General features: G+C 39.1%; 1 long non-coding RNA gene across 6 annotated transcripts in view; it reads right to left on the bottom strand.

The window, feature by feature from the left end:
* Positions 1-1,080: 1,080 nt before the first annotated feature.
* Positions 1,081-18,403, bottom strand: part of LOC102948887 — a 133,684-nt gene continuing 116,361 nt past the window's right edge. For 3 of the 6 annotated variants that reach the window (XR_001511710.2, XR_001511709.2, XR_001511708.2), the window contains exons 2-5: positions 4,781-4,866; positions 4,197-4,299; positions 2,581-2,707; positions 1,081-1,206 (exon numbers count right to left, since the gene is read on the bottom strand). This is a non-coding gene — a long non-coding RNA (uncharacterized LOC102948887). Of the gene's footprint in view, positions 1,207-2,580; positions 2,708-4,196; positions 4,300-4,780; positions 4,867-6,477; positions 6,604-6,797; positions 6,817-7,001; positions 7,091-18,403 lie in introns of those variants that run through there. The other 3 variants (XR_446795.2, XR_006213428.1, XR_446796.3) reach the window with 3 other exon arrangements.

Below are 18,403 nucleotides of genomic sequence, written 5' to 3'. Positions count from 1 at the left end.
AATGAACTCCAAGCCCAGATGGCTTCACTAACAAATTCTATCAAACATTTAAGAAATAATTCCAAAGTTAGATGAACTCTATCAGAAAACAGAAAAAGAGGATATATACCTCAACTCATTTTTGAAGCCAGAATAAGAAAATATCAAAGCCCAAGATAGAGAGTACATAAAAAAATGTATGGGCCAATCTCACTTGTGAACAAAGATACAAACATCCTAAACAAAACATCAGAAAGAGGAATACAACAATACATAAAAAGGAGAATATATCATGACTCAAACTGTGTTTAGTCTAGGAATACCACATTAACAGATTAATGGAAAAACCTCATAAGATCACCTCAGTAGATGTAGAGTAAGTGTGTGATAATAACATTCAACAAACATTCATGGTAAGTACTCTTAGCAAACTAGGAATAAAAAGAAACTTCCTTAATCTAATAGAAGAGATCTAATTTTTAAAAATCTATAGTACTTAAAAAAAAAAATAGGGCACCTGGATGGCTCAGTCAGTTAAGTGTCCAACTCCTGATTTTGGCTCAGGTCACAATCTCACAGTTTGTGAGATCTAGCCCCATGTTGGGCTCTGCACAGTTGTGCAGAGCCTGCTTGGGATTCTCTCTCTCCTTCTCTGCCCGTCTCCTGCTCATGCTCTGTCTCTCTCAAAATAAATAAATAAACTTTAAAAAAATAAAAAAATTAAAAAATTAAAAATCTATAGCATACATCACAGTGAAATGTTGAGAGATCAGGGATACACAAGGATGTCTATTATCATCACTTCTATCCAACTTAAAAGGATGTGGCTAATGTCATAAGGTAAGGACAAGAACTACAAGGTAGAAAGATTCAAAAGAAACAATACCATCATTATTTGCATGTGGTATGACTGTGTATGTAGAAAATCCAAAAGGATGTAGAGATACACTATTAGAATAAGTTTAGCAAAGTTGCCAGACAAAATCATTACACAAGAATAAACAGCACTTCTATAGACCAGCTCTAAATAGGATAAAGAGTTTTTTTAAGATACCACTTATAATAGTATCACATTCTTAGAAACAGATTTAACAAAAGATATGCATGACTTCTTCTGAGCAAACTTTATTAAGGCTTTATTGAGAGAACTTAAGCCAAATTACCAACATAACAAAGCATATGTATGTCTTCAGCTTGTCTTCTTTTGAACATATGACTGTTCATCACCTAAAACATAAACGTAAGAATTGGGTACATCACTTAGGAGAACTTTACTTAGACAAGAATAAAGGTACATAAAGGACACTACAGCTTTGGTTTTATAAGATGAAACTAAAACCAGAACCTTAATCACGGCACAGACCTCTATGCTAATGTACATTTTCAGGCATATAAGCACCAACTTTTTAAATACATCACTCTTTTTGATGGTATGAAGAAACACAGATTTCTCAAACCCAGAACAGATCAAATCCCACTAGTCTATTTAAAGATAATTTTAGGTAGTGAGAAAAAGCTGTCTGATTTCAGTTAAAATAAAATCAACCAAGCAGAAACTCCAAGAAGCAAAGCAAACAAGCAAGTAAACCCAGTATCACTGAAATTCATTCATTTGAAATAGTCTTCTAATTATCTATATTAGCTAAAATAATGTCACTAGGACATGTGGGTGGCTCAGTGGGTTAAGCATCCACCTTCAGCTCAGGTCATGATCTCGTGGTTCATGAGTTCGAGCCCAGCATTGGGCTCTCTGCTGTCAACATGCAGCCTGCTTTGGATCCTCTGTCCCCTTCTCTCTCTGCCCCTCCCCCCACTCAAAAAGAAATAAAAACCTTTAAAAATAATTAAAAATTAAAATGATGATGTCATGCTTGGAACCATTTTAACTAAAGAGAAGGCAAAGAACATTATCCCATTTGGTTTGTCTCTTTTGTGCAAAAATATTTCATTGATTCAGTTCATCTTTTCTATGGTCTATTTATAGTAAAGTGACCATTTCTTCCATTGGCACCTATTGTCCTGGTGTAAGCAGTCAACAGCACTCCCTTAAACTCTCAAGAGTGTCCTGGTTTGGATGATAAAAATTACACAGTCACACTAGTTATAAGCCACTACCATCATAGATGACATTACAAGATGCAGGCAAATATTACCATTTCTTAGCCTCACTCACTATTTAAAAAACAAATAAGCCAACCTATAAAAGCCAAAACAAACAGATCCATATCATTTTTTGGTGTCTAAAAGATAAAGTGATTGTTGAGAAACAGTTCAGGCAAATTAAACGAAAATCAGTACTACTATGTTGTTTAGATATCCATTTGGTACTGGGGTATGTTAAATAATTTATGTAAGTATATGACCACTTGCATTAGGTTTCAAAGGACTTCTATTCCAAAGTAATAATACTTCCATGTTTTATAATTCAACAACACGCCTTTGAGTTAACTCATTTTTTCCTTCTGATACTGTCTCTGAATCAAGCATTTGGTGTCTAAACTACTTTTCAAATAATCTTTGTGTTCGTGATTTGTTACAAAGGTATAATAATATTGTAGAAAAGAACAACCCCATGACTGGCATTCTTAATGGAGAACTTACATGCTTCTGGAATTTTAGCAGGTGCTGGATTAGGTGGAGTCTTCCTTTTTCACCTCAGGGCAATCTACATGCTCAGCTCCAGTCTCTTCCAGACCCATTCCCTGGGTTTCACTTTCCAGTTCAGGTTCTTATATAAATAAACAGAATTATTAATGTAAGCAGCAAACCATAAATTAATATTATTAAATAAAGCTCTGTAAGTCAGTAGTGTAAAAAGTGTGATGTATAAGAATGCAGTAAGCATTAAAAAGTTTTTCTGCTAGAAAATGGGAGTTATGTTTCTTATATATTACCTCCTCTATGAAGTGTTTCTTTTTCCAAAACTGTTTAAGATAACTTAGTTATCACCTTTGTAACCTATATATACTTATATTATTGCACTTATTCCACTAGATCAGCCATTTGTTTACCTGAATTTCTGACAAGATTGTGAGTACAAGACAGAAATCATTCTCTCGTTTATATTTTTATCTTCAGCATCGAGTACATGATCTGCCACCAAGCAGGCCCCAATAAATGAGTGAAAAAAAGTCATCACAAATAAAAAGATGAGAGAAACCCAACCTGAAGAACATTTTACAAAACAAATGGCCTGGACTCCAGAAATTGTCAATCAGGAAAGACAAAGAAAGACTGAAGTACACTTCTAGGATAAAGGAGTCCAAAGAGAGGTGACAACTAAATACAATGGGTGGTTTGGGGTTGGGTCCTGGATCAGGAAAAAATAATGGTATAAAGGATATTACTAAGCCAGCTGACAAAACTGGACATTACTAGGCAACAGACCACATATTAGATAATAATTTTTTCTTAACGTTAAAGTTCCTCAATCTGATCATTGTACTGGGGTTATGTAAAACAATATCCTTGTTTCTAGGAAACAGATACTGAATTACTTTGAGAGTACAGAGTTGAAATTTAATCTCAAGTGGTTTAACAATAATAATATGTGTATTATTATCTAAGGAAGGGTGATATGTGGCACAAGGTTAGCATAGCAATGCGTGAATCAAGGTGTCTGAGGCTCCTATCAAAAGTACACTGTACTTTTCTTGTAACTTTTCTGTAAGCTTTAAATCTTTTCTAAGTACAAAAGTTTTTAAAAAAGGAATATATGACAACTAGATTATGGTTCAGGAAGACAAAAATATTGAAGACTTTAACAGCAACTAGGAAAGGCTTTCACATTTTTGTTTCTCTGTATTATGATTTTTAAAAATTACAATCTAAGAGTTAGCCAAAGTGTATCTAGGTCTGCTTAAACATTTGATGCCACAACTTAAGAAGCCCAGAAAACAGCATTCAAAAAAGGCCAACTTTAACTAATGACATAGTGTATAATTCTGTCTAAATTTAATGTTGTTTCCTTGCTTTGCTAATATAGAGCATTGGCAAGAATTGTACTTTCCAAGCATGCCAAACAATTTAAAATATGGGATGGTAAAATGCTGAAAGAAAGAAAACTTATCACAGAGAAGGACTGCAGTCAGCTGCAAACTATACCTTTCCCTTACCAAACAAGTTTCCAGCCAATTTTCAAGGAACCCTTTATCTATTCCTATTACTAATATAACATCATAAATGAAATACAACATGTTTCTTCATCCCCTCTTCACCTTGAGCCACAGGTGCTCCTTCTTTCTCTTGCCCAGTCTCAATATCTGGATTCTCAGTTGGTAGTTCCTTTTGTTGTGATGTTTTTTCACCTGGTTGTTTAGCCTTAGGGGAGGATAGGTGCAAATAAAGAGTATTGATATTAATACTATAATGACAGAAGGCACAAATACACATACTACATGGAGGTAGTCAATCACAAATCTGAAGTTTTTCCTATACTCTTCTCTGTAAGTATTCAATAAAATTACTCTTTATATATAGAAAATACTCCAAGGAGTTATCTGCAAGGACTAATAATTCTGGAAACCTTTTTAATCTTTTCTGAGATGTGTGTTGTTTGTTTATTCATAAGCACAATAGGGAAGTCATAGAGAGGATTCCTGGACTCCTATCAATTTACATATCCAGGCAACACCAGAATGTAAGTCTTTTTCCTCAATGTTTCTTTCCTGGATTCATTTTTCATCCATTTTAAGCAAGAAAGTCCTTTAAACAACATACTATACTGGTTCAACAACTTTTTTTGATAGTTTTTCCTAAAAAATTATTTCTGCCAATAGAAGTAAAACATTAAAGCACTCACAACCACAGGTTCTTCCTGCTTAGAAGACTTTTTTCCATCTCCCTTTCCTCTAGATCTTGATCTTACTCGTGCACTCATATTTCACACTGAAAATAGAAAATCGTTAAATATACACCACATCTTCTTTATCCATTCATCAGCTGATGCACATTTGGGCTCTTTCCATAATTTGGCTATTGTTGATAGCACTGCTATAAACATTGGGGTGCATGTATATACAATGGAATACTACTCAGCGATCAAAAAGAATGAAACTATTTTTTGCAATAACGTGGATTGAACTAGAGTGTATTATGCTAAGCGAAAACAGTTCGAGAAAGACAAATGTCATAGGATTTCACTCATATGTGGAATTTAAGAAACAACAGATGAACACAGGGTAAGAGAAGGAAAAATAAGATAAAAACAGAGAGGGAGAGGGAAGCAAACCATAAGAGACTCTTAAATAGAGAACAAACTAAGGGGTGCTGGAGGGGAGGTGGGGAAGGATGGGTTAAATGGGTGAGGGGCATCAAGGAGGGTACTTTTAGGGATGAGCACTAGGTGTCATACGTAAGAGATGAGTCACTGGGTTCTACTCTTGAAACTAAGACTATGCTGTATGCTAATGAACTTGAATTTAAATTAAAACATAATAATAAATAAAAAAGAAAAAATCATTGAAGAATGTAATAAAATAATAATTATACTGAAATATTTTTATGGCCAACTGCTAATTATAAATTCTTTTTTACATTTGTTGAGATTTCCAAAATAAATCTTGAACTCATAACAACTGCCTATTTTCCAATCACATCAAATGAGGCTATTTGCAAAACCTTTGTTTCACAGCAATTTGGCAGACAACGGACCTTCAAGTACTTGAAAAAACATACAACTTTCCTAAAAAGATTTCATTTCACAACTGGACTCTCCACTATGAAGAGATTTTGTAATATACAGTCTTGTCTAGCTCTCCACGGACCATTCTCAATTCCATGCTCTGTCGGCAGTTTCAGGTGCCCCCAGGACTCAGATGCCTCCAATAGCACCCCTTAGACAACTCCATTTTCATCTGGCACTCTCCCTTTCCCAGCCCCACGACCAGGACATGGGCTATGGTGGGCCATACCTCTGAGGATGACGACTTCATGGACTTACTCCCCGGAGGCCAGGAACCACACTGCCCTTACCCACCTAAAGGCAAATAGCAACCTCTTCACATTCACTCAAACTTAAATTCCTGGGCGGACTAATCTGCAGACCTGCTGATTCTCAGCGAGAAAAAATCTACATGGTAAGCCTCGACATGCTCAGCTCAGCACCCAGAACACGCTGCACATGCTTTCACGCCAACCACCACGGAGAAAGTTCTGGGCAGTGGGCATGTGCACTGCATCCTGCAAGCCACATGGGAAGGGCTTCCCTGCCCCTCACTGGGGCTTCACCAAAAATTCCCCAAATCTGCCCTCCGTCGGCAGTTCCTGGCGCCTCCAAGACCGATACCTCAAATAACATCGTCAAGACTCGCCCCATCTTCATCTGACCCCCTTTCTCACCCGCCCATTGCCCTCCCTTGTCTCAGCCCCCCTCTAACAAAGACAAAAGCCATGGCAGCCACAACACCTGTAAAGAGAAAGGTGACCTTCCTCCTCAGCAACAAGAAACGGCCACCCTGACCTGCCTGAAGCCCGCTGGCTCTTTCCTCACTCACTCACATTTAAGCTCCTGGGAGAACGATCAAGTCTCAGAGAGAAAGACTCCAGGCGATAGGACGCGACCCCAACAGCTCAGCACTCAGAACACACTGCACACGTTCCATACCAATAACGGCTGGAAAGGCGCACAGCATTGGACATGCGCACTACCTTCGCACGTACCACGTGGTTATGACTTCCGCACCCTTCATTCACGCCCACACCGACAATTCCCAAATCCACCCTTTGTCAGTTCCTGGTGCCTCTAAGACCCAGATACCTCAGAATTTGCCCTAAGCCTTGCCCCCTCTTCATGCGACCCCCTCCCCTCCACAGCTCACCGTCCTCACTAGTTCTGGCCCCGCCACTGTGACATGAGCTATGGTAGCCGCAACGCCTATGAGGGCAAAGACCTCAAGGACCTTCCTCCTCAGAGGCCAGGAACTATATGGCCTGACCCACCCAAAGCCCACTGGCTCTCTCCTCACACTCACACTTAAACTTCTAAGCAGACTCATCTGCCTACCAATTGGTAAAAGACGTACCAAGTGAATCTTAGCGAGAAAGAATCCAGATGATAGGACGCGATCCGCACAGTGCTGCGCACGGAACGCTTTGCACACGACCCAAGTCAGTGGCTGATGGGAAAATGCTGGGCACTGGGCATGCGCATGCTGTGTGGGCGGGGCTTTCTCATTCCTTCATCCTTGACCCCACTGAGGATTCCTGAATCTGCACTTTGTCAAAAGTACCTGGTGTCTCTAGCATCCAGATACTTCAAATAACATCCCCAAGACTAACCCCATTTTCATCTGAGCCCTTTGTGGTCCACCATCCTCCCTTGTCCTGCCCCCACCACAACAAGGGCTGTGGCAGCCACAAGCCCTGTGAGGAGAAAGATGTGATGGCCTTAAGGAACTTCCTCCCCAGAGGACACAGATCTCACCGCCTAAACCCATCTGAGTCCTGCTGGCTCCCTCTCACATTCAAGCATTCACACCTATTCACACTTACAGTTGCTGAGAGACAGCAAGGAGCCTGCTGGAGAATCAGAAAGGGAATGAAAATGGTTAGATACCATCTTCTGTTGCCACCCAAACACAACCTCTGTGGGGTCAACTTCACCAGCCAATCCCAAGATTTGGACATATGTGTAGTAACACCTGTGTGTATGCACAGTGATGTATATATCGAATAGGCTGTAGATCCAGCCTTCCCCACCCAAGCAGAGATTCTGCCATGCCTGAAGCAGGACATTGTTTCCTAGTCCTGGAAGACCTGTTCTTCCCTTCTCCACCCCCAAAATCTTTCAGTCCTTCTGTCTAGGACTGTTCCCAGCCCTGCATTTCACCTGCCAATTGGCCCTTCAAGTTTTCTTCTCAGTGCAGCTGCCCCAGTTGCCCTCAAGAGTCTTTAGTCTCCTTAGAGATGTGTGAGAGCTTTTAGGCTCTGAAAGTCTACAAAGCCATTTCAAGAATGAAAGGAATCCAGAAAAATATAAAGAAAAGGACTGATAAATTCAAATATATAAGCTTTGAAACTTGCATACATCCTGTAACCTAAAACTTCTACTTCTAAAACTTTATGTTAAGGAAACGGTCTTGGAGGAGCCTGTGTTAAACATTTGACTTCATCTCAGGTCATGATCTCATGCTTTGTGAATTAGAGCCCCCCCCCCCTCCCATCGAGTGAGCTCAAGCCCTGCTCGAAGTGAGCCCCACTTCTCTCTTTCTCTCTCTCTCTCTCTCCCTACCCCTTGCTCACTTCCCCCCCTCCCCTCAAAAAAAAAGGGAAACTGTCTTGGATGTGAACAAAGATTTAGATACATGGGATTTCCAAAGCAGCTTAATTTATAAAAGAATGGTCACGGACTTACTATATAAGTAAACTGCAACACATTTGAAAATGAAATGTGGCCGTCCATCACAAACCAATGCTGAATAATGTTTGCTGTCATAGTTGTGCTGCTCACACTGAGTTATAAACTTGAAACAGCTGGTTATGTAGCACTGTGTATGTGCAGCATGATCCCAAAAGAAGAGGGAGACTTTAGAAAAGTTCACCTCTTCCTCCTGTCAGACAGTAAATATGCTTTGTTTCTCTGGAAAACAAGCCAGCACATTCCAGGACTACAAAGACACAGGGTTACTCCAAGGGTAACACAGCATATAAAATACAGTCCTCAGGGTTGTAGGTCTCCTGCATCTGGTGAGCCTTCAAAGGCTTCACCATCACCTAGATGGACTGGTCCTCCACTGTCAGGGAAAGAGCGAGAGTAGAGGAGAGAAGGGGGTGGACAGCGGACTATTGTCCCTGATTTTAGCAAACAAAGGTAAGTACCTACAAGACAGAAAGGAATTTGACCTTGCGCCCTACCTCCACCCCCAACCAGAAACCCTTGCTGTCTTGCATTCCCAGACCCTGCAGGTTACCTTTAGAGAAGCACAGGTTCTTTGAGAGTTAGAAAGATCCCCTGTGGCAGAAGTAGAATTACCACATCCCTCCCTTTTTCCCTCACTCCCTTTCTCTCACCCTCCCTGTCTCATACAGACAAGATATAGAGGCAATTTAGAGCCAAGTGTAAAGAACATGTAATTCTTCTTTGATCAGGAAGGGAATTAGGGATAACCACTTTTAATATCTAATCAAGAACTGTCCTACAACTCAGATCTTTATGTGTATGAAATAAAGATTTATTGATAAGGACTAAGGTCTCATACTCTTCAGTCAGCATAAACTGTGGGATCTGACCTCAGGCTCATGTTTCTCCTCAGGTGAGCTCTTTTATTGGCTCTTAGTCATTTCCTGTTATCTCTTGGAAAGGTTATCTGCTGCCCAGCTGTCTCCCTGACCTTGGTGCTTTGTCTGTTGGCAGCAGCTGTGTTCTCTGGGTAGGATCAAGTTTCTTCAGGACACTGGGAAGATGGAGTCCTGTCCGTGTGAGAGGTTAGAGTCTAAACTGAAAAAAAAATCCAATTTTCTCAGTGCCACAAGCCTTCTGGGTAACCTCATCCTCAGGCAGCATTAGCACAGAGCAACCACTATGACCACAGACAATCAGGTACTCCCAAACCTTTGTGTCATTGTGAAGACTGTAGATATCATTTCATATTATTTGTTTTATAGCACAAGTAATATATGCTCCTTAAAAATAATTCAGCCACTAAGACTTGCTCAGTCCCACTGTCATGTCATTATTACTTAAATACCAGCATGAGGTCATCTTAATTCTGGGTAGAATTAACATCTGGAAGTAATAGCATTGTCACTAGGACCACTGAGAGGAGCCACAAGGCATCCCTTTCTGCCCTTCCTGTCCCTCTCCTCCCCTCCCTCACCATAGCAGAGGGAAAAGAGACTTTTTGTCCACCCATTTACCATTGTTGGAGATGATAATCAAGAGTGGGGACTAGCAACTGTGCCCAGTCTGGAGTGGAGCAGGTGTCAAGGTCCAACCCCAGGCCAAGGCTGAGGGGGTGCATGGGCCAAATGTGAGCCCTGTTCAGACGGTCCAGAAACCCAATAGGAGAAATGTGGTATATGCTACCTGGGTCAGCTGTGAGCAGGATGTACAGACACAAAACCATGATGAAGCTGTGATGAGGTGCCACCTATGGCGGTACAGTGAGTGGGATGATGACCCAGCCTGTTTCCAATACCTGGAGGAGGGAACGATTCAGGGTCACACACTGACCACAAGTGTGTACTTCAGAGGGAGATAATGGTGGTGGGGAGTGGTCTGTTCTTCCCTGTATGGCCTTCTTCTGGCCAGGGTACTGCCCCTGGTGGTCTGAATATGGGCCAGACCTGGGAGTTACTGCCCACAACCACCACCCTAATGTGCAGTTGGGAGAAACCCAAACAGCTAGCCTTGGAGAGAGAGAGAAAGACAGCAATAGAAGGCGTAGCTAGGATGTATGAGGGATGTTTGTGTTGAGCCCCAACAGCTTATGTAACCCATCCCCACCTTCTTAGATGAGGGAAAGGAAGCAGGTTTAAAGATTCATGAGAAACTCCTGATACTCTCAACATATTACAATTAGTAATGCACTAAGCATTCTTTCCCAGAAATCTCCCTTCTGGAATTCATCCTAAAGGTATATTCATCCAAGTAGACTGCTGTATATACACAACAGTTGTAAGAATTCAAAAGTACTTATGTGTCCAGTAATGTACTTGCTCATGTGAACTGCAGTAAAACTAGACAATGAAAGTTATGCAGTCATTGAAGAATTAGATAAATTAACATATATTGATATATATTGGTGTCCATTAATTAAGGTTAAATAATACCCAAAAAAGCATAGAACACTACAGTATGATTTTGTTTATTAAAAAAAATTAATGTTTATTTATTTTTGAGAGAGACAGAGCACAAGTGGAGGAGGGGCATAGAGAGAGGGAGACACAGAATGAATCTGAAGCAAGCTCCAGGCTCTGAGCTGTCAGCACAGAGCCCAACTCGAGGCTCAAACACATGGACTGTGAGATCATGACCTGATCCGAAGTTGGATGCTTAACTGACTGAGCCACCAGGTGCCCTTGATTCTATTTATTTTAAACAGACACATGGGTATATTTTATGTTGATTATTCCTCATCTTTGTACTATTATGAGAAAAATTGGAATGAATATCTTATTTTTGCACTGTAGCACATTTTTCTTATATTTTCTTACAATGTATTCCTGAAAACTAAATTGCTGGATGAAAGGAAAGTTGGGCTTTAAAGGTTTTTAATTTGTATTGCTAGATGATTCTAAGATATGAGAAAACATTTTACACTCCAGTCAGTTTGTGTAACCTTACCTAACCTTACACCTAAGGAGCTAGAAAAAGAACAACAAACAAAGCCTAAAGCCAGCAGAAGGAAGGAAGTAATAAGGATTAGAATGGAAATAAGTGATATGTAAACTTAAAAAAAAACGATAGTACAGATTAATGAAACCAGGAGCTGGTTCTTTAAAAAAAAATTAAAAAATTGATAAACCTCTATCCAGCATTATCAACAAGAAAAGAGAACGGACCCAAATAAATAAAATCACAAATGAGACAGGAGAAATAACAACCAACACCACAGAAATACAAATAATTATATGAGAATATTATGAAAAACTGTATGTCAACAAATTGGGTAAAAGGGAAGATATGGATAAATTCTTAGGAACATATAAACTACCAAAACTGAAACAGGAAGAAAGAGAAAGCTTTAAAAGACCAATAACCAGCAAAGAAATTGAATCAGAAATAAAAAATTCCTAACAAAAGTCCAGGGCCAGATGGCTTCACAGGTGAATTCTACCAAATATTTAAAGAGTGAATACCTATTCTTGGAGAGAAGTTAAGATGGCAGAACAACATGGAGACCATGAGCTTGACTTATCCCTGAAATACAGCTAGATCAGCACCAAAACATTTTTTTAATATGAAATTTATTGTCAAATTGGTTTCCATACAACACCCAGTGCTCATCCCAACAGGTGCCCTCCTCAATGCCCATTACCCACTTTCCCCTCCCTCCCACCCCCATCAACCCTCAGTTTATTGTCAGTTTTTAAGAGTCTCTTATGGTTTGGCTCCCTCCCTCTCTAACTTTTTTTTTCCTCCCCTTCCCCCATGGTCTTCTGTTAATTTTCTCAGTATCCACATAAGAGTGAAAACATATGGTATCTGTCTTTCTCTGTATGACTTATTTCACTTAGCAAAACACTCTCCAGTTCTATCCACATTGCTACAAAAGGCCATATTTCATTCTTTCTCATTGCCAAGTAGTATTCCATTGTGTATATAAACCACAATTTCTTTATCCATTCATCAGTTGATGGACATTTAGGCTCTTTCCATAATTAGGCTATTGTTGTAAGTGCTGCTATAAACCTTGAGGTACAAGTGCCCTTATGCATCAGCACCAAAACATTTTGAACACCTAGGAAATTGATCTGAGGATTAGCACAACAATCTGCATAACTTGAGCCACAGAACTTGGCAGGTACATGGTGCAGAGAGGTGAACTGAGGGAGAGAAAAACCACGGAGGGTAGGGAGCTGTTTTTGTGGAGAGAGAATGGAAAAAGAGAAAGGGAGAGAGTGCAGCGCATCAGGATTGTGGAAGAAAAGCACTCCCCCTGAAAGTAGCTAGAAAGAGTGAAAACACTCGAAGGGGACTGAACAAGAAATATGTTCCCCAAAACCACTGACAGGAAGAAAGGAGAGGGTTTCAATAACACCAGGATTCTATAAACAGTGGAGTGCAGAGTCTGAAGTTTCAGAGCTTAGTGCCTGGCAGTGCTCTGGTGAGGAAGTAGGGCGAATCCCCAGGAGCAAGCAGTGGGGTCTGAGGGGTCCATGTGCTAATGGGGAAAAGCAGTTCCCCTGCTTGGAGTGCACTTGGTAGAGGCCATATGGCCTCCCCACAGGCAAAGGTCCCAGAGGACCTTGGAGAGCAGCCACGTTTGCTGGTATTGAGACAAAGACACCAGAGTGTGGTGAAACCTGGCACCCGCTGTGTGATGTGATTTGCCATAATCTCTGAACCTCTGCCACTGCACGAGCTTGCACAAACATTTTCTGCAGAAAGGCAGCACCCAGCAATTGCTCAGTGAGATCCTATCCAAGAGAGTCAGCACAGGTCCAAGTCACAGGGATCTCTGAAGTGTGGGGTTTTGAAACACAGCCCCATCTGAGATAAAACTCTGGAGGGAGGTGCTGCCTGGCAGGTGAACAGCTTGGACACAGACAGAGTAGAAGCAGGGAGTGAACAGAGGCCTGAGACAAAGGAGGGGTGCTTGATTGTAGGTCAGTGAGAGCGTGAAGTTCCTGTGCCAGAGACTAGGGAGCTGGAGCTCCCATGCATGCACATGCACAACACACTGATACACCTCAGTAAGCTAAGCGGCACCATGTAGTTACACCAAGCCCCGCCCAACTGCACCCTCCAAGCACATCGCCTAGAAGACCAGCACAAGCCACTCCACCTGCTTAGTGCACAGACTATAGAGGGCCTCATAGTTTCAGTTCTAGGGGAAAATGAATGTAACTTCTTTCAGGTTTAAATTTTTGCTGATTAATTTATTTATTCACTTTCTTTGCTTCTATTTCTGCTTAAATTGTTTTCTTTTTCTACCCTCTCTTGGATACAGAAAATTTTATTTTTCTTACTTTACTTTTTATTTTTTTATTCTACTTAATTTTCTTTATTTTCTTTTATTCTATTTTATTATATAATCTTTTTAATTTTTAATTTTTTCTTACTTTTTTCCCTTTTCTTTCTGTTATTTCTCTATTCTCTCAAGCTTCTCTCAACAAGCAGATCAAAACACACCTAGAATCTAGCTTCATTTATTGGATTTTTTGTTTTAATTTTTTAATTTTTACTTTTTATTTTATTATTTTTTTCTTCCTCCAAAATGACAAAATGAAGGAATTCACCCCAAATAAAGAACAGGAAGAAATGACAGCCAGTGGCTTAATCAACACAGATATAAGTAAGATGTATGAACTAGAATTTAGAATCATGATAATAAGAATACTATCTGGGGTTGAAAAAAGCATAGAATCCCTTTCTGAGGAGATGAAATAAATAAAATCTAGTCAGATGAAATTAAAAATGCTATAACCGAGATGTAATCTTGAATAGATGTCACAATGGCAAGGATGGACAAAGCAGAGCAGTGAATTAGTGATATAGAAGATAAAATTATGGAGAATAATGAAGCAGAAAAAAAGGAGGAAAACAAAGGCAAAAGATCATGATACAAGACTTAGAAAAATTAGTGATTTATTAAAAAGGAATAACATCTGAATCATAGGAGTCCCAGAAGATGAAGAAAGAGAAAAAGGGACAGAGGTTTATGTGAGCAAATTATAGTGGAAAACTTCCCTAATCTTGGGAAAGACACAGACATCAAAATCCAAAAAGCACAGAGAATTCCAATTAGATTCAACAAAAACTGACCATCATCAAGGCATACCATGGTCAAATTCACAAAATACACAGACAAGGAAAGAATTATGAAAGCAGAAAGGGAAAAAAAGTCCTTAACCTATAAGGGAAGACAGATCAGGTTCGCAGCAGACATACCCACAGAAACCTGGCAGGCTAGAAAGGAATGGCAGGATGTATTCAACATTCTGAATCAGAAAAATATGCAGCCAAGAATTCCTTATCCAGAAAGGCTGTCATTCAAAATAGAAGGAGAGATAACGAGTTTCGCAGACAAACAAAAAGTAAAAGAGTTCATGACCACTAAACTAGCCTCGCAAGAAATCTCAAGGGAGACTCTTTGAGTGAAGAAAAGATGAAACAAAACAAAAAAAACCAAAAGCAACAAAGACTATAAAGGACCAGAGAATATCACCAGAAACTCCAACTCTACAGGCAACACAATGGCACTAAATTCATATCTTTTAGTACTCAGTCTAAATGTCAATTGACTAAATTCTCTAATCAAAAGACATAGGGTATCATAATAGATAAGAAAACAAGACCCATCTATATGCTGCTTATAAGAGACTCATTCTAGACCTAAAGACACCTGCAGATTGAAAGTAAGGGTATGGGGAACCATTTATCATGCTAATGGTCATCAAAAGAAAGCTGGAGTAGCCATAATTCTATCAGGTAAACTAAATTTTAAAATCAAGGGTGTAACAAGAGATGAAGAAGGGCATTATAGCATAATTAAGGGGACTATCCATGAAGAAAAATCTAAAAATTATAAATATTTATGCCCCCAATGTGGAACACCAAATACATAAATCAATTAATCACAAACATAAACTCATTGATAATAATACCATACTAGTAGGGGACTTCAACACCCCACTTACAACAATGGACAGATCATCTATGCAGAAAATCGACAAGGAAAAAATGCCCGTGTGTGACACACTGGACCAGATGGACTTAACATATATATTCAGAACATTTCATCCTAAAGCAGCAGAATATACATTCTTCTCAAGTGCACATGGAACATTCTCCAGAATAGATCACATACTGGGTCATAAATGAGCCCTCAACAAGTACAAAAATAGCAAGATCATACCTTGTATATTTTCAGACCACAACACTATGAAACTCGACATCAACCATAAGAAAAAATTTGGAAAGACCATAAATACTTGGAGATTAAAGAATATTCCACTAAAGAATGAATGGGCTAACCAAGAAATCAAAGAGGAAATTAAAACGTACATGGAAGCCAAGGAAAATGAAAACACGACAGCCAAAAACCTCTGGGATGCAACAAAGGCAATCATAAGAGGGAAGTACATAGCTATCCAGACATTCCTAAATAAGGAAGAAAGGTCTCAAATACACAATGTAACCTAACACCGAAAAGAGCTGGAAAAAGAACAGCAAATAAAGCCCAATACCAGCAGAAGAAGGGAAATAATAAAAATTAGGGCAGAAATAAATGATATTGAAATTTAAAAAAACGCAGTAGAACAGATCAATGAAACCAGGAGATGGTTACTTGAAGGAATTAACAAAATTGATAAACCTCTACCCATATTGATTAAAAGAAAAAGGAAAGGACCCAAATAAATAATATAAAAAAATGAAAGAGGAGAGATCACAACCAACACCACAGAAATACAAACAATAATAAGAGAATGTGATGAGCAATTATATGCCAACAAATTAGGCAATCTGAAAGAAATGGACAAATTCATAGAAACATATAAACTACAAAAACTGAAACAGGAAGAAATAGAAAATTTGAACAGACCCATAACCAATAAATAAATTGAATCAGTAATCAAAAATCTCCCAAAAAACAAGAGTCCAGGGTTGGATGGCTTTCAGGGGAATTCTACCAAATATTTCAAAAAGAGTTAACACCTATTCTTTTGAAGCTGTTCCAAAAAATAGAAATGGAAGGAAAACTTCCAAACTCATTCTATGAGGCTAGAATTACCTTGATTCCAAAACCAAAGATCCCTCTAAAAAGTAGAACTACAGACCAATTTCCCTGATGAACAAGGATGCAAAAATTCTCAAAAAGATATTTGCAAATTGGATCCAACAAAACATTAAAAGAATTAATCACCACAATTAAAGGGGATTTATTCCTGGGATACAGGGCTGGTTCAATTTCCACAAATCAATCAATGTGTTACATCACATTAATAGAACAAAGGATAAGAACCACATGATCCTCTCAATAGACACAGAAAAAGCATTTGACAAAATACAGCATCCTTTCTTGACAAAACCCCTCAAGAAAGTTGGGATAGAAGGATCATACCTCAAGATCATAAAGGCCATATACGAAAGATGCACAGCTAATATCATCCTCAATGGGGAAAAACTGAGAATTTTCCCCCTAAGGTCAAGAACAAGACAGGGATGTCCACTCTCACCACTGTCATTCAACATAGTGTTCGAAGTCCTAGCCTCAGCAATCAGAAAACACAAAGAAATAAAAGGTATCCAAATCAGCAGGGAGGCAATCAAACTTTCACTCTTTGCAGACGACATGCTACTCTATGTGGAAAACCCAAAAGACTCCACCAAAAAACTGCTAGAACTGATACATGAATTCAGCAAGTTGCAGGATATAAAATCAATGCACAGAAATCAGTTGCATTTCTATACACCAATAATGAAGCAGCAGAAAGAAAAATCAAGGAATCAATCCCATTTACAATTTGCACCAAAACCCATAAAATACCTAGGAATAAACCAAACCAAAGAGGTGGAAAATCTGTATAGTAAAAACTATAGAAAGCTTATGAAAGAAATTGAAAAGGCACAAAAAAATGGAAAATATTCCATGCTCATGTATTGGAAGAACAAATATTTTTAAATGTCGATACTACCCAAAGCGGTCTACGTATTCAATGCCATCCATATCAAAATAACACCAGCATTCCTCACAGAACTAAAACAAACAATCCTAAAATTTGTATGGAACCAGAAAAGACCCCGAATAGCCAAAGCAATCCTGAAAAAGAAAACCAAAGCTTTCTCGACTTCAAGCTGTATCATAAAGCTGTTATCATCGAGACAGTATGGTACTAGCACAAAAACAGACACATAGATCAATGGAACAGAATTGAGAACCCAGAATTGGACTCAGAAATTTATGGCCAACTAATCTTTGACAAAACAAGAAAGAACATCCAATGGAAAAAAGACAGTCTCTTCAGCAAATGGTGTTGGGAAAACTGGACAGTGACATGCAGAATGAACCTGTACCACTTTCTTACACCATATAGAAAAATAAACTCAAAATGGATGAGTGACCTAAATGTAAGAAAGGAAGCCATCAAAATCCTAGAGGAGAAAATAGGCAACAACCTCTTTCACCACGGCAACAGCAACTTCATACTTGAGATGTCTCCAGAGGCAGGGGAAACAAAAGCAACTATTGGGACCTCTTCAAGATAAAAAGCTTCTACACAGTGAAGGAAACAATCAGCAAAACTAAAAGGCAACTGACAGAATGGGGGAAGATATTTGCAAATGACATATCAGATAAAGGGTTAGTATCCAAAATCTATAAAGAACTTACCAAACTCAACACCCAAAAAACAAATAATCCAGTGAAGAAATGGGCAAAAGACATGAATAGACACTTCTCCAAAGAAGACATCCAGATGGCTGACACATGAAAAAAATGCTCAACATCACTCATCATCAGGGAAATACAAATCAAAACCACAATGAGATACCACCTTACACCCATCAGAATGGCTAAAATTAAAACTCAGGCAACAACACATGTAGGTGAGGATGTGGAGAAAGAGGAACCCTTTTGCATTCCTGGTGGGAATGCAAACTAGTGCAGTCACTCTGGAAAACAGTATAGAGGTTCCTCAAAAAATTAAAAATATAACTACCCTACAACCCAGCAATTGCACTACTAGGTATTTATCTGAGGGATACAGGTATGCTGTTTTGAAGGGGCACATGCACCTCAATGTTTATAGCAGCACTATC

Source organism: Panthera tigris, chromosome X, assembly GCF_018350195.1.
Source record: "Panthera tigris isolate Pti1 chromosome X, P.tigris_Pti1_mat1.1, whole genome shotgun sequence".
Lineage (NCBI taxonomy): Eukaryota > Metazoa > Chordata > Mammalia > Carnivora > Felidae > Panthera > Panthera tigris.
This window is presented reverse-complemented; position numbering and strand designations above follow the sequence as displayed.